At 38.9% G+C, this 15,278-nt stretch overlaps 1 protein-coding gene across 1 annotated transcript in view; it reads left to right on the top strand.

Annotated features, from left to right (window-relative positions):
- RNF212B (ring finger protein 212B) overlaps positions 1-15,278 on the top strand; it is a 40,107-nt gene that overhangs the window by 11,739 nt on the left and 13,090 nt on the right. The gene's annotated exons all lie outside the window — the stretch shown is intronic.

The following is a 15,278-nucleotide window of genomic DNA, read 5'->3' as shown; positions in this document are numbered from 1 at the left end:
CAGCAGTATTTGAGGCCCACTCTCTACTCCTTAAACTACTTTTTCTTTGACTACCATCTCCAATTTCTGTTTTCTTTTTGCATTCCTCTTCCTCTATCTTTTAAATAGTTATATTTCTCAGAGTTCTATACTAGATACTTTCCTTATTTTTTTATACTCTACATGGGTAATCTCATCTACTCCCATGCTTCAGTTATCATCAACATGTGGATGATTTCCAAATCTATTATGTCCAGTAAATGTCTCAAATGCCACCTCAGAGGAGCCTTCTCTGATCACTAGTCCTAAATTAGTTCTCCCCCTTTACTGTCTGTCATAGCAACCTTTTTGTTTGCTTAATAACACTTGAGTAATATGCATTTTTGGTATCATTTATTATATTATTTATTATCATTTTCATAAGTTTATTATATGTTCCATAGATTGTAAGCTGCATAGAGGCAGGGACTAACTTTGTTTTGTTCATTGTTGCATCCTCAGCAATGATTTTTAAAAACATTTTAATTCTTTATTTTTAGAGAGAGGAAGGAGGGAGAAAGAGAGGGAGAGAAATATTAATGTGTAGTTGTCTCTCATGTGGCCCCCACCGGAGACCTGGACTTCAACCCAGGCATGTGCCCTGACTGGGAATCAAACGGGCGACCCTTTGGCTTGCAGCCTAGTGCTCAACCCACTGAGCTATGCCAGCCAAGGCCAATGATTTTTTTTTTTGCTACATAAGAAGCATTTGATAGAACTTTGCTGAATGAATGAGAGTGCACTCTCTCTCTCTTTCTTCAGAGATATATATTCATTTGCCAATTTGATATTTTCACTAATTCAACATGTCCCAAACTGAACTCACTATATATTCTTAACAACCTCCACCGTGCCCACCCCTACATGCGCACAGGAAAACAGGCTATTCTTTCTGTTTTTATCATGGTAAATGATAACCACAATCCACATAATGGCCAAACTAAAATGCAGCATCATTCTTATTTATTTATCCTCACTGGAGGATATATTTATTGATTTTTAAAGAGAGAGGAAGGGAGTGAGAGAGAGAAACATTGATGTGAGAGAGAAACATTGATGGGTTGCCTGGGAATTGAACTTACAACTTACCTATGTGCCCTGACCTGGAATCAAACCTGCAACCTTTTGGTGTATGGGACAATGCTCCAAACAGTTGAGCCACCTGGCCAGAGCTATAGAGTCACTCTGTTTTAAAAAATATATTTTATTGATTATCTGTTACTGTTGTCCCATATTTTTCCTTCCCTATATTCTCCTCTGCCCTACACCCCGTCTCCCACCAGCATTCTCCCACCGTAGTTCATGTCCATAAGTCATACATATAAGTTCTTTGTCTTCTCCATTATTCTTAACCTCCCCCTGTCTAATTTGTACCTAATATTTATGCTTCTTATTTCCTACACCTTTCCCCTATTTACCCCCTTCCCCAGCTCCTTCCCCACTGATATCCCTCCATGTGATCTCCATTTCTCTGGTTCTGTTCTTGTTCTAGTTGTTTGCTTAATTGGTTTTTGTTTTTGTTTTTGTTTTAGGTTCAGTTGTTGTTAGTTGTGAGTTTGTTATCATTTTACTATTCATATATTTTTTTAAATTTTATTTATTTATCTTTAGAGGGGAATGGAAGGAAAGGAGAGAAATAGCCACGTATGGTTGCCTCTCTTGAGTCCCCTGCTGGGAACTGGCCTGCAACCTAGGCATGTGCCCTGACTGGGAATCGAACCGCGATCGTGTGGTTCGCAGGCCCGAGCTCAATCCACTGAGCTACACCAGCCAGGGCCTATTCATATTTTTTATCATCTTCTTTTTCTTAGATAAGTCCCTTTGACACTTCATATAATAAGGACTTGGTGATGATAAACTCCTTTAACTTGACCTTATCTGAGAAGCACTTTATCTGCCCTTCCATTCTAAATTATGGCTTTGCTGAATAGAGTAATCTTGGATGTAGGTCCTTGCCTTTCATGACTTAGAATACTTCTTTCCAGCCCCTTTTTGCCTGTAAGGTTTTCTTTTAAGAAATCAGCTGAGAGTCTTATGGGCACTCCTTTGTAGGTAACTGTCTCCTTTTCTCTTGCTGCTTTTAAGATTCTCTCCTTATCTTTAATTTTGAGTAATTTAATTATGATGTGTCTTGATGTGTTCCTCCTTGGGTCCAACTTCTTTGGGACTCTCTAGCTTCCTGGACTTGCACATCTGTTTCCCTCACCAGATTTGGGGAAGTTTTTCTTCATTATTTTTTTGAATAAGTTTTCCATTTCTTGCTCTTCCTCTTCTCCTTCTGGCACCCTTATAATTTCAGATGTCAGAGTGTTTAAAGTTGTCCCAGAGGTTCCTAAGCCTCTCCTCATTTTTTTTGAATTCTTATTTCTTCATTGTGTTCTGGTTGGATATTTATTTCTTCCTTCTGTTCCAAATTATTGTTTTGTGTCCCAGTTTTCTTGTCTTCACTGTTATTTTTATATTTATTTATTTATTTTAAAAATATTTTATTTATTTATTTTTAGAGAGAAGGTAAGAAAGGGAGAAAGAGGAAGAGAAACATCAGTGTACAATAGATATATTGATTGGTTGCCTCTTGAATGCCCCCAACTGGGGACCTGGCCTGCAGCCTAGGCGTGTGCCCTGACTGGGAATCAAACCAGCAACCTTTGTGTTCACAGGCTGGCACTGAATCCACTGAGCCACACCAGCCAGGGCTCCCTGTATATTTTTCTTTATTTCACTATGTAGAACCTTCACTTCGTCCTTTATTTTGCATCCATACACAATAATTTCTGTGAGCATCCTGATTACCAGTGTTTTGAACTCTACATCTGATAGGCTATGTCCTCATTGCTTAGTTGTATTTTTGGAGCTTTGATCTATTCTTTCATTTGAGACGGGTTTTTTTTTTGTCTTGGCATGCCTATTATGTAGTAAGGGGCGGAGCCTTGGGTATTCACCAGGGCAGGGCAACCCATATCACTGTGTTGTGGTGTTGTATGTGGGGGAGGGGTCCTAGAGGGAACAGTGCCACTTATCCGGCTGTCACCAGCTTTCAGTCGCTTCTCCACAAGCAAATTGGGCCCTTCTGGTGTTGATTCGCAGGTGGGTTGGTTTTCGTACCTTCTAGGTCCCAACTAACTCTCCTGAGAGGCTGGGAGTTTCTCCCACTGCCTCAATTCCCACAGGTTTTATCAGTCAGAGGTTTTGAGCCTTTATTTCCCTGCGCTGGAACCCGGGGTTGTATGCTCTGTCTTACTCCCCAGTTGTTCCTCCCAGTTTATATGCACGCAAATGTGGGACCACCCAGTCCCCTAGCCACTGCGCCCTCTAGTCTACCAGCTGCCACCTTGAGGCATGTCCTTTCTGCCGTGGCTGCCCATCTCTGCCCCTCCTACCAGTCTGGATGAATATTTCTTCTTTAACTCCTTGGTTGACTTCCACATAGTTCAATTTTTTGTCAGTTCTAGTTGTTTTTTATTTTTAAATTTGTCATTGTCTTTCTTTTGGTTGTGTGAGGAGGCACAGTGTGTCTACCTATGCCTCCATCTTGGCCAGAATGTAGAATCACTCTTACTTTCTTCTTTTTGTATATCTAGTCCATAATTAAGTCATGTTTATTCTGTCTCTCTAAAATATCAATACTTGAATCACTACTTCATCTCCAACCTCCTGGTTTAGTCCATCATAGTTCCCATCTGGATTACTACAGTAGTTTCCTAACAGATCTTTTGACTTCCAGTCTTTCCTTTTCATATCGGTTCTCCATTGAAGCCAGAAAATTATTTTAAGTAGAAGTAATATTGTGTCATTTTTCCATTTAAAATTATTTAATACAACCATTGCTCTGAGGATAAATTCAACTCCTTAACATGGCCAATAAGGCAAGACATGCTTTAGTCCTTGCTTATTTCTTCTGTCTTATCTTCCCCTCCCCATGTCATCTATAATATAGAGACTGAATCTCTTTTAATTATTTATATAAATATTTTTTTCTGTTGCTTTTGGGCCTTTATACATGCTGTTCTGTGTGCCTGGAACATTTTTTTATTAGTTTAGTATTTAATTAAATTAAATTAAATTAATTAATTAATTAATTTTTTGCCTGGAACATTTTTTGTCTCCAAACATATACATGGATAATTGCACACAGTATAACACTGTGTTGCTGTATTGTATTATAATTTTCTGTTTGCTTGTGTGCATCTTCCCATGAGAACAGGGACAGTATCAATCTTTTTCATCTTATATATTAACTGTTGGCATAGAGAAACATAGGAGGAGTCAGTAAATACTTTGTGGAAGAATGACTAGAATAATCTTTCTATTGAGATTTTCCCTTAATGTATATGAAGTATGGGAAAGTGGTAATACTGGAAAAATTATTGAAGAGAAAATATTAGGACTAAATCTGCTGTTAGTTTGTAAACTGCTTGCTAGCTTGTACTTGGACCATTCATACTCCCTCACATATAATGTGAAACAGTTATAGTCATCTTAGCTCCTACAAAGATGCAATGAAATAATGTTTGTGAAAGCATTCTGAAAGCTGTAAAGTACTATATTAATCTAAAGAGTAATGTGGGAAACACATAGTACATTATGAAAGGTCACAAACATACAGGAAAACAATGAAAGACCAGATAAGTTAAAAGAAGTTTGTATTGTTTGTTTTAAAAAGGGAAGTATAAAATACCCAGTCTAGTTTTTTAATAACAGCTTTATGTTTACATACCAAATTCACCTCTTTAAACTGCAGTTCAGTAGTTTTAGTATATTCACATAATTGTGCAATCATTACTACCTAATTTTAGGTTTTTATCACCCCATAAAGAAATCATACCTCCCTGGCTGGTGTAGCTCAGTGGGTTGAGCACGGGCCAGCGAACCATATGATTGCAGTTCGATTCCCAGTCAGGGCACATGCCTGGGTTGCAGGCCAGTTCCCAGCAGGGGACTCACGAGAGGCAACCATACATTGATATTTCTCTCCTTCTCTCCTTCCCTTCCTCTCTGAAGATAAATAAATACAATCTTTAAAAAACATTTAAAAAAAAGAAATCATACCTGTTAGCAGGCAATCCCAAATACTCTTTACACTCCTCAGCCCTGGGCAGTCACTAATTTACTTTCTGTCCCTATAGGTTTGCCTATTCTAGATGTTTTGTAAATATGGAACCATACAAAGTGTAGTCTTTTGTGACTGACTTCTTCCACTAAGCGTAATGTTTTCAAGGGTCACCCATGCTATGTAGCATGTATTAGGACTTCACTAGTACTTTGTTTCTTTTTATGACCAAATTATATTCCATTATATAGATGAATATGTTTTATGGATCCATTCATTAGTTAAGGGATTAAATTAGGATTGTTTCCACTTTCTGGCTATTAGGAATATGCTGCTAAGAACATTTGTGTACAAGTTTTTGTGTGGACATATATTTTCATTTCTCTTGGATTTATACATAGGAGTTGACTTATTGGGTCAAGTGGTAACTCTGTGTTCAACTCTTTGAGAAACTGCCAGACCCAGTGCCTGTACCTGCTTGTGTGTATGAAGGTTTTAATTTCTCCATATCTTTGCCAATGCTTGTTTTTAACTTTTTTATTGTAACTATCCTAGTGGGTATGAAGGTATTTCATTGCAGTTTTGATTCCTATTTCTATTTCTCTGATGACTAATGATATTGAGCATCCTTTCATGTGCTTATTAACATTTTGTATATATTTTTTAAGATTTTATTTATTTTTAGAGAGGGGGAAGGGAGAGAGAACGAGAGGGAAACATCAATATGTGGTTGCCTCTTGTGCACTCCCTATTGGGAACCTGGCCCACAACCCAGGTATGTGCCCTGACTGGGAATCGAACCAGTGACCCTTTGGTTCCCAGGCTGGCACTCAATCCATTGAGCCACACCAACCAGGGCTGTATATCTTCTTTAAAGTAGTGTCTATTTAGATCCTTTGCCCATTTTTAAATTGGATTGTCTTATTATTAGTTGTAAAATTCCTTTACATACTCTAGGTACAATTCCCTTACCTGATATATGATTTGCAAACATTTTCTTCCATTCTGTTGGGCTCATTAACTTTAAAATTAATACCAAATAACATAACTTTCCATTAAATAAATATAAATAGGAAGAATAGACAAGTAGGACATCAAATATGGTAAGAAATAGAGAGGAGAGATAAAGATAAAAAAGAAAGAAAGGTATAGGTTTGCACAAACAAATTCAGAGAAAAAGACACACATGGATATTTAGAGACTTTCATAAATTCAGTGCTGAAGTTGACAAACTTTTTCTAAAATGGGCAGTAAAGCCCTGACAAGCGTGACTCAGTTGGTTGGACGTTGTCCTGCAAAGCAAAAGATCCCCCGTTCTACTACCGATTGATGTTTCTCTCCCACAATGATGTTTCTCTCTCTCTCTTTCTCCCTCCCTTCTCCTCTAAAAATAAATAAATAGAATATCTAAAAATACAAATAAAAATAAAAGGGCCAGTAAATATTTTAGGCTTCGCAGGGTGTACAGTTTCTATTGCAGACACACAACTCTGCTGTTGTAGCATGGAAGCATCCATGGACAGTATGTAAACACATGGGCATGACTATGTTGCAGTAAAACTTTATTTACAAAAACAGGCAGGTAGCCATGGTCAGTAGTTTGCTAACTTTGACATCTTATGTTTTACTAACATATACATGAATAACTTATCATATATACCACTTGAATAAAATCAAGTTAAGGCCTGATCTCATCAACAGACACAACCAATTCTTCATCCATGGCTTGAATTAAAAAATTGAAGAACTGAGATAATCAATGGTGCTTTTGAAGAAATGTTTTATTTAGTCTAAGATTATTTTACCTGAAAAGGAAAAGCCAATCTGTTAGTACTTAGGACTTCTGAAACAGTATACTTGAGTTCTTTTTTAAAAAAATTTTATACTGGTTTTTAAAAGATTTTATTTATTTATTTTTAGAGAGGGGAAGGTAGGGCGAAAGAGGGAGGGAAACATCAGTGTGTGGTTGCCTGTTGAGCACCCCGTACTGAGGACCTGGCCTGAAACTCAGGCATGTGCTCTGACTGGGAATTGAACCAGCGATCCTTTTGTTCATAGTCTGGCTCTCAATCCAGTGAACCACACCAGCCAGGGCAGGTTCTTTATTACCACTGAGCAGGAGGTTGAAAAATCTTAAGCCAGTATGAGAGGTAATATTATTTTGATAACAAATTATGTAACCCAAAACTTAACTCCCAACCTGGCCAGCTGCTATGGCTCTCTCATTCATAGTGGATACCTCTGACATCTTAACAGTCCTCCAGTTGCTTTTGATAAGGAAGCATTTTTAGGGTTCTTTTTTTTTTTTTTCAAATCTATTCTCTCTGAGCAACAGAGAGACACAATTATTTATTTATTTATTTAAAATATTTTATTTATTTTTAGACAAGAGAAGGGAGGGAAAAAGAGAGGGAAAGAAACATCAATGTGTGATTGCCTCTTGAGTGCCCCCTACTGGGGACCTGGCCTGGCCTGCAACCCAGGCATATGCCCTGACTGGTAATTGAACCAGCAACCCTTTGGTTCACAGGTCAGCGCTCATTCCATTGAACCACACCAACCAGGTCAATAATCTGTTTTAATTCCAAATCTGAACATGAAATTGCCTTTTGGAAACACTTTTATGGTTTTCCATCACCCAAGTTTCAGATTCTTGAGGTAACACCTAGTTCCCTTAATAATCTGGTCCCTTCTGCAATCCCATCCACAGCTACCACCCCACATCTTACATGTCAGCATAAGTTCTTAGGTAGGTTATTTATTACTTAATCTGTAAAGTATACTAATTTTTTGCAGTTCTTTTATGTGCCATGTAGTTTCATAACTGTGTGCCTACAATGCCTGACTTCCACACTCTAAAGCCCGAATAGTTGCCTCTTAATCATTATTTCTATACTCTATACAAACTACTGTTCTCCCTATCACTTCGTGTTTTATTTATTGGCTCACATGTCTGAATATCCCTTCTACTATATGGTGAAGAGCCACTAAAGGACAGGGACCCATACTATTCATCTTAGCATTTCCAGTTCCATCACCCTGCTTTACACAACTCAGACATGTGCCCTGACTAGGAATCAAACCAGTGACCCTTTGGTTCTCAGGCTCGTACTCAATCCACTGAGCCACACCAGCCAGGGCAAATTCAAACAAAATTTAATTTTAAAATTTTGTTTGAATGTGAGTTTTAGTAAGATCTAACAGTGGTGGGGAAAAGTAGGTTCATAGTTGTAATACAAGTAAATAATACAATAAATAATAATATAAGAATAAACTCTGGTTTATGCACTCACAACTGTAAACCTACTTTCCCCACCCCTATGTAGTTCAGTTGTTTGTCTCTCAAGTTCTTTTTTTAACTATAAGTTTTGTTTCATTTCTTTATTATTGTTGAAGAAAATAGTCTTTTGTCCTGTAGAGTTATTCACAGTGTGGATTTTGTTCATGGAATCACTTAGCATACTCATCTGTGCTTTGTGTTTTTAGTAAGTTAATAGATTTAGGCTTAATCAGAATCATTTGATTGAAGTGGGTGGGAGGCAAAAATACACTATAGTAGTGTTGTGTGCCACCAAGAAGTATATCATTGTCTTCCATCTCATCTTTTGTGTGATGGTAGCCATTGATGAATTTTATATAGATCCATAATGCATTAGGAGTTGCAAAATGCTGATATTTTAATTTTGTCATTCCTTTCTCATTTTTTAATTTTTATTTATTTTTATTTTTTTTAATTTTATTTACTTATCTTTAGAGGGGAAGGGAAGGAGAGAAGGAGAGAAATATCAATGTATGGTTGCCTCTTGTGAGTCCCCTGCTGGGAACTGGCCCGCAACCCAGGCATGTGCCCTGACTGGGAATCGAACTGCGATCGTGTGGTTCGTAGGCCCGTGCTCACTCCACCGAGCTACACCAGCCAGGGCCCCTTTCTCATTTTTTTAGTTGGAACATGTCTATAAAGAGAAATTTCCTTTTTCAACCATATGATTACCTTGAAATATTACTTTAAAATACTAGGAACTTGCCCTGGCTGGTATAGCTCAGTGGATTGAGCACGGACCTGCGAACCACACGATCTCGGTTCAATTCCCAGTCAAGGGCACATGCCTGGGTTGCAGGCCAGTTCCCGGTTCCTGGCAGGGCACGCACCAGAGGCAACCATATATTGATATTTCTCTCCCTCTCTCCTTTCCTTCCCCTCTAAAGATAAATAAATAAAATCTTTTTTAAAAAGCCAGTGATGATAAAAATTTAAAAAATAAAATACTAGGAACTTTACAGCCCTGGCTGGTGTGGTTCAGTGCGTTGAGTGCCAGCCTGTGAACCACTGGTTCCATTCCTGGTCAGGGCATATGCCTGGGTTGTGAGCCAGGTCCCCAGTTGGGGGTGTGCAGGAGGCAGCCTGATTGATATTTCCCTCACATATTGCAATGTTTCTCTTACTCTTTCTTCCTCCCTTCCCTTCTCACTAAAAATAAATAAAATCTAAAAAAAAAAGACCTTTCTGACTGATGTAAAGTAGTATCTCATTATGGTTTTAATTTGCATCTCTCTGATAGCTAGTGATATTGAGCATCTTTTCATGTGTCTGTGGATCCTCTGTATGTCCTCCTTGGAGAAGTGTCTGTTCAAGTCCTTTGCCCATTTTTTAATTGGATTGCTTGTCTTCTTAGAGTGGAGTCATGTGACTTCTTTATATATTTTGGAGATTAAACTCTTGCCTGAGGTATCATTGACATCATAAGGGAAAATATGTTTCCCTTACATATTGGTTCTCTAAAACCACAATGATATACCACTTCACACCAGTCAGAATGGACATCATAGACAAATCAACAAATAAGTGTTGGAGAGGTTGTGGAAAAAAGGGAACCCTAGTGCATTGTTGGTGAGATTACAGACTGGTACAACCACTACGCAAAACAGTATGGAATTTTCTCGGAAAACTAAAAATGGATCTGCCTTTTGACTCAGCAATTTCACTGCTAGGATTATATCCTAAGAACCCTGAAACTCCAATCCAAAAGAACCTATGCACCCCAATGTTCATAGCAGCACAATTTACAATAGCCAAGTGCTGGAAGCAACCTAGGTACCCATCAGTGGATGAATGGATCCAAAAATTATGGTACATTTACACAATGGAATTCTATGCAGCAGAAAGAAAGAAGGAGCTCCTACCCTTTGCAACAGCAGGGATGGAACTGGAAAGCATTATGCTAAGTGAAATAAGCCAGGTGGTGAAAGACAAATACCATATGATCTCACCTTTAACAGAAACCTAATCAACAAAACAAACGAGCAAAATATAACCAAAGACACTGAAATAGAGAACAGACTGACAGTGACCAGAGGGGAGAGAATTTCAGGGGAAAGAGGAAGGGTTTGCAGGAACAAGTATAAAGGACACATGGACAAAAGCAAAGGGGGCTGGAAATGGGAGGGAGGTGGGGAGGGTTGGGGAGGGTGGGCTGAATTGGAGTAAAAGGCAGAAAACTGCTTGAACAACAATTAAAATTAAAAAAAAAGACCTTTACATATTATGGAACAAAGGAGNGGGGAAAGAGGAAGGGTTTGCAGGAACAAGTATAAAGGACACATGGACAAAAGCAAAGGGGGCTGGAAATGGGAGGGAGGTGGGGAGGGTTGGGGAGGGTGGGCTGAATTGGAGTAAAAGGCAGAAAACTGCTTGAACAACAATTAAAATAAAAAAAAAAAGACCTTTACATATTATGGAACAAAGGAGTCAGTTTCATAAAGGGTATATAAGGCTAACTAACAGGTTTTTGAGTGTCAAGATGGGATAGCAATACCTTTAAAGTAAGTTTCTAAAACTTAGCAACTCCTTAATAAATGTTCAAAACATTAAGATTGCATGGGAATATAAATCTTTAACTAAAAAACCTCTAATATTTAAAAGTAAGAATTAGGAAGGCCGTTCTTTTTTTTTAAGATTTTATTTATTTATTTTTAGAGAGAGGGGAAGGGAAGAAGAAAGAGAGAGAGAGAGAAACATCAATGTGTGGTTGCCTCTTACATGCCCCAAGCTGGGGACCTGGCCCGCAACCCAGGCATGTGCCCTGACTGGCAATTGAACCAGTGACCCTTTGGTTCATAGGCCTGCACTCAATCCACTGAGCTACACCAGCAGGGCAGAAAGCCATTATTTAGGACAAAAAATATAGTCAGTCAAGCTAGTATTCATTTCCAAAATATATATTACTTTTATAAACAAACAAAATCCCTATTTAAAAATGAGGCAGTAGATTGCACATCCCCACATTGGACTAAAATATCTTATGTCTTCTTTTAAAAGATTTTATTTATTTATCATTAGAGGGGAAGGGAAGGAAAGGAGAGAAACATCAATGTGTGGTTGCCTTTCGTGAGTCCCCTGCTGGGAACTGGCCCGCAACCCAGGCATGTTGGGATGCCCTGACTGTTAATCGAATCACGATTGTGTGGTTCGCAGGCCCGCGCTCAATCCACTGAGCCACGCCAGCCAGGGCTCTTATGTCTTATAATAAACTACTGAGCTCACCCTTTGCTTCCATTATGCTGCTCCTCTCAGTATCTTTCAGTGGTTTCTTTCTTATTTTCTCCAACTTCTTTCCATTAACTGGACCTAATTCAGAACTGAAAAAATTTAGGAGACTTCCACCAAGATGGAGGCGTAGGTGGAAACATTGTGCCTTTTCCCACAATCAAGTTTAGAGAGAACAAAGGTTTAGTAAACAAAAATGCAGCCAACACACAGAAAATTGAACTATATGGAAGTCTGACAACAACTAACCATTCAGCCAGACCAGTAAGAGGGGCGGAGCCAGCAGCGGAGCAGAGTCAGGCAGGAAAGATCCCCCAACTCAGGCGCAAAGGCAGCCACGGGCAGATCCCAGGTTTGGGGTAGCAACAAGCAGACCCAGTGAGGGTGCAAGGCAGCAGGCTGACAGGGGTCACACATTCTCACGCAGATAAAACGGTGAAGGAGCGAGCAGTAAGACAGACCATGCAGGCCCCAGAAGTGGGAAGCAGCAGAGGGGACTGCCATTGACCCTCTTTGACCCCGCCCCCACATACAGCATCACAACCCAGCGACTGAGTTGCCCCACGCTGGTGAATACCTAGGGCTTCACTCCTCATAACAGGGACAAACAGACCAAAATATGGCTCAAGAACTCAAAGCCCCAGAGCTGATAACTCTGTGACCAAGAAATAGCCAACCTCTCAGATGCACAATTCAAGACACTGGTGATCGGGATGCTCACAGAACTGGTTGATTATAGTCACAAATTAGAGGAACAAATGAAGGCTAAACTAATTGAAATGATGGGAAATGCATAGGAAACCAATAGTGATGGAAAGGAAACTGGGACTCAAATCAAGGGAGTGGACCAGAAGGAAGAAAAAACCAACCAAACAGAAAAGAATGAAAAAACGAGAATTCAAAAACATGAGGAGAGGCTTAGGAACCTCCAGGACATCTTTAAACGTTCCAACATCTGAATTACAGGGGTACCAGAAGGGGAAGAGGAAGAACAACAAGTGGGAAACTTATTTGAACAAATAATAAAGGAGAACTTCCCCAACCTGGCAAAGGAAATAGACTTCCAGGAAATCCAGGAAGCTCAGAGAGTCCCAAAGAAGTTGGACCCAAGAAGGAACACACCAAGCCACATCATAATTACATTAGCCAAGATTAAAATGAAGGAGAGAATCCTAGAAGCAGCAAGAGATAAGGGGACAAGCTCAGTGGATGAGCGTGGGCCTGCGAACCACATGATCGCAGTTCGATTCCCAGTCAGGGCACATGCCTGGGTTGCAGGTCAGTTCCCAGCAGGGGACACTTGAGAGGCAACCGTACATTGATATTTCTCTCCTTCCCTCCCCCTCTAAAGATAAATAAATAAAATATAAAAAAAGAGATAAGGGGACAGTCGTCTACAAAGGAGTTCCCATCAGACTGTCAGCTGATTTCTCAAAAGAGACCTTAGAGGCATGAAGGGGCTGCAAAGAAGTATTCCAAGTCATGAAATCCAAAGGCCTACATCCAAGATTCTTCTATCCAGCAAAGCTTTCATTTAGAATGGAAGGGCAGATAAAGTGCTTCTCAGAAAAGGTCCAGTTCAAGGAGTTCATCATTACCAAGCCCTTATTATATGAAATGTTAAAGGGACTTACCTAAGAAAAAGAAGATAAAAAATATGAACAGTGAAAGGACAGCAAACTCACAGTTATTAACAACCACACCTAAAACAAAAGCAGACTAAGAGGACAACTTGATCAGGAGCAGAACCATAGAAATGAAGATCACATGAAGGGTTAGCAACAGGGGAGTGGGAGGAGGAGAAGAGGGGAGAAGGTACAGAAAATAAGTAACATAGACTGTAGGAAGAAAATAGATAGGGGGGAGGGCAAGAATAGTAGGGGAAATATAGAATCTAAAGAACTTGAGACACATGGTGATGAACTAAAGGGGGGACGGGGGGGAGGGGTGTGCAGGATGGAGGGGAATGAAGGGGGAATAGAACAACTGTAATGGCGTAATCAATTTTATTATGTGCCCTGACTGGGAAGTAAACCCGCGACCTTTTGTTTTGTAGGATGACACTCAAGCAGCTGAGCCATACCAGTCAAGGATTGTTCTTTGTTTTTTGATTTTAAACTTGAGATTATTTTGTTAATATAATAACATAGAATATATATATTATGAATATATATTCAAATATNTAAACCCGCGACCTTTTGTTTTGTAGGATGACACTCAAGCAGCTGAGCCATACCAGTCAAGGATTGTTCTTTGTTTTTTGATTTTAAACTTGAGATTATTTTGTTAATATAATAACATAGAATATATATATTATGAATATATATTCATAATATATATATTATATATTAACAAATAAAATTAAAGTTAAAAAAAGAACTGAAAAATTTTAGAATACTTTCTTCAGGAAATAAAATAAAAATTATGTTTCATGTTATCAGTTCTAAAATAAGTGGGAATCCAGAGCATGAAGACCAGATACCCTTACCTTGTTCTTGTATGGAGATACAGGAGAGGAATCTGGGTCTAGAAGTAGGTAGTTTCATACATTATTCCAACAAAATAAACAATATTTAACACTTGGAGATATCCACACAGTGTTTAATGTTATCAACACAACTACTTTCATTATTATTTGTTCTGTTATTATATTAACAAAATAATCTCAAGTTTAAAAACAAAAAACAAAGAACAACCCTTGACTGGTATGGCTCAGCTGATTGAGTGTCATCCTGCAAAACAAAAGGTCGCGGGTTCACTTCCCAGTCAGGGCACATGCCTAGGGTACAGGTTCTGTGCCTGTTGGGGTGTGTGAGAGGCAGCTGATCAGTGTTTCTCCCTCACATCAGTGTTTCTCTCCCTGTGTTTCTCCCTCCCTTCCCCTCTCTCTAAAAATAAATAAATAAATAAAATCTTTTTAAAAAGCAAACAAGTGAGCAAAATTGTCCTTTAGAAAAAAAAATAAGGCAACCTTTTTATGAGGCTGAAGGACTTGAATGAGATGGAATGAGTTTGGTACAATAGAAATTTTTTTAATTCTGAGACTCATTACTGAGTTAGGCTTTAGAATCAATCTTCTTTGGTGGACGTATTTGAAATGGCCTAAACATTTGTACTCTAGCATCAGGCAAAACCACTTGATCCTTTCTTCTAACACTTCTTACTGGTGGTTGTTTTTGAATTGGTCTTCCTTTTTCTTGGAATGGTCAGATCTGAGATTTGGATTTGAATTAGGTAGGTAAAATAGGTCCACTTAAGCCTAGGCAGAAGGCCTTTCAGAAATTTATTCTGGCTTCCTGGAGTTCCAGAGTGGACAAATGATGCTTGGTGGTCTCAAGGGAGAACTTGTTGAGGGCAGGATTTGGGGTTTTTTCTTTTTGGGGGGGGGCCTGGACTGATACTTACTTAATCTCACCACAAACTAATCCCAAGGGTAGGTTAGGAGTTTGTGATACTGTCTCTTGGCTATATATTACATCTATCTGTAATATTCGTTGTTCCCCAGCACCCACCACCACCATCACCATTTTAGGTAACTTCCTCCCCCCAGAATTCTGAGTGAATTTTTTCTGCTCCTGCACTGTTCAGATTTCCTAAAATGAACATGTTTTACTTTTATTGAAATCAACTTTTTAAAAAGTAGACTACAACTAATTATCTATCTAG

The sequence above is a fragment of the Sturnira hondurensis genome, unplaced genomic scaffold (assembly GCF_014824575.4).
Source record: "Sturnira hondurensis isolate 20B ecotype Veracruz unplaced genomic scaffold, ASM1482457v3 Scaffold0023357, whole genome shotgun sequence".
Classification (NCBI taxonomy): domain Eukaryota; kingdom Metazoa; phylum Chordata; class Mammalia; order Chiroptera; family Phyllostomidae; genus Sturnira; species Sturnira hondurensis.
Note: the sequence above shows the minus strand (reverse complement) of the source record. Positions and strands in the feature narration are given on the sequence as shown.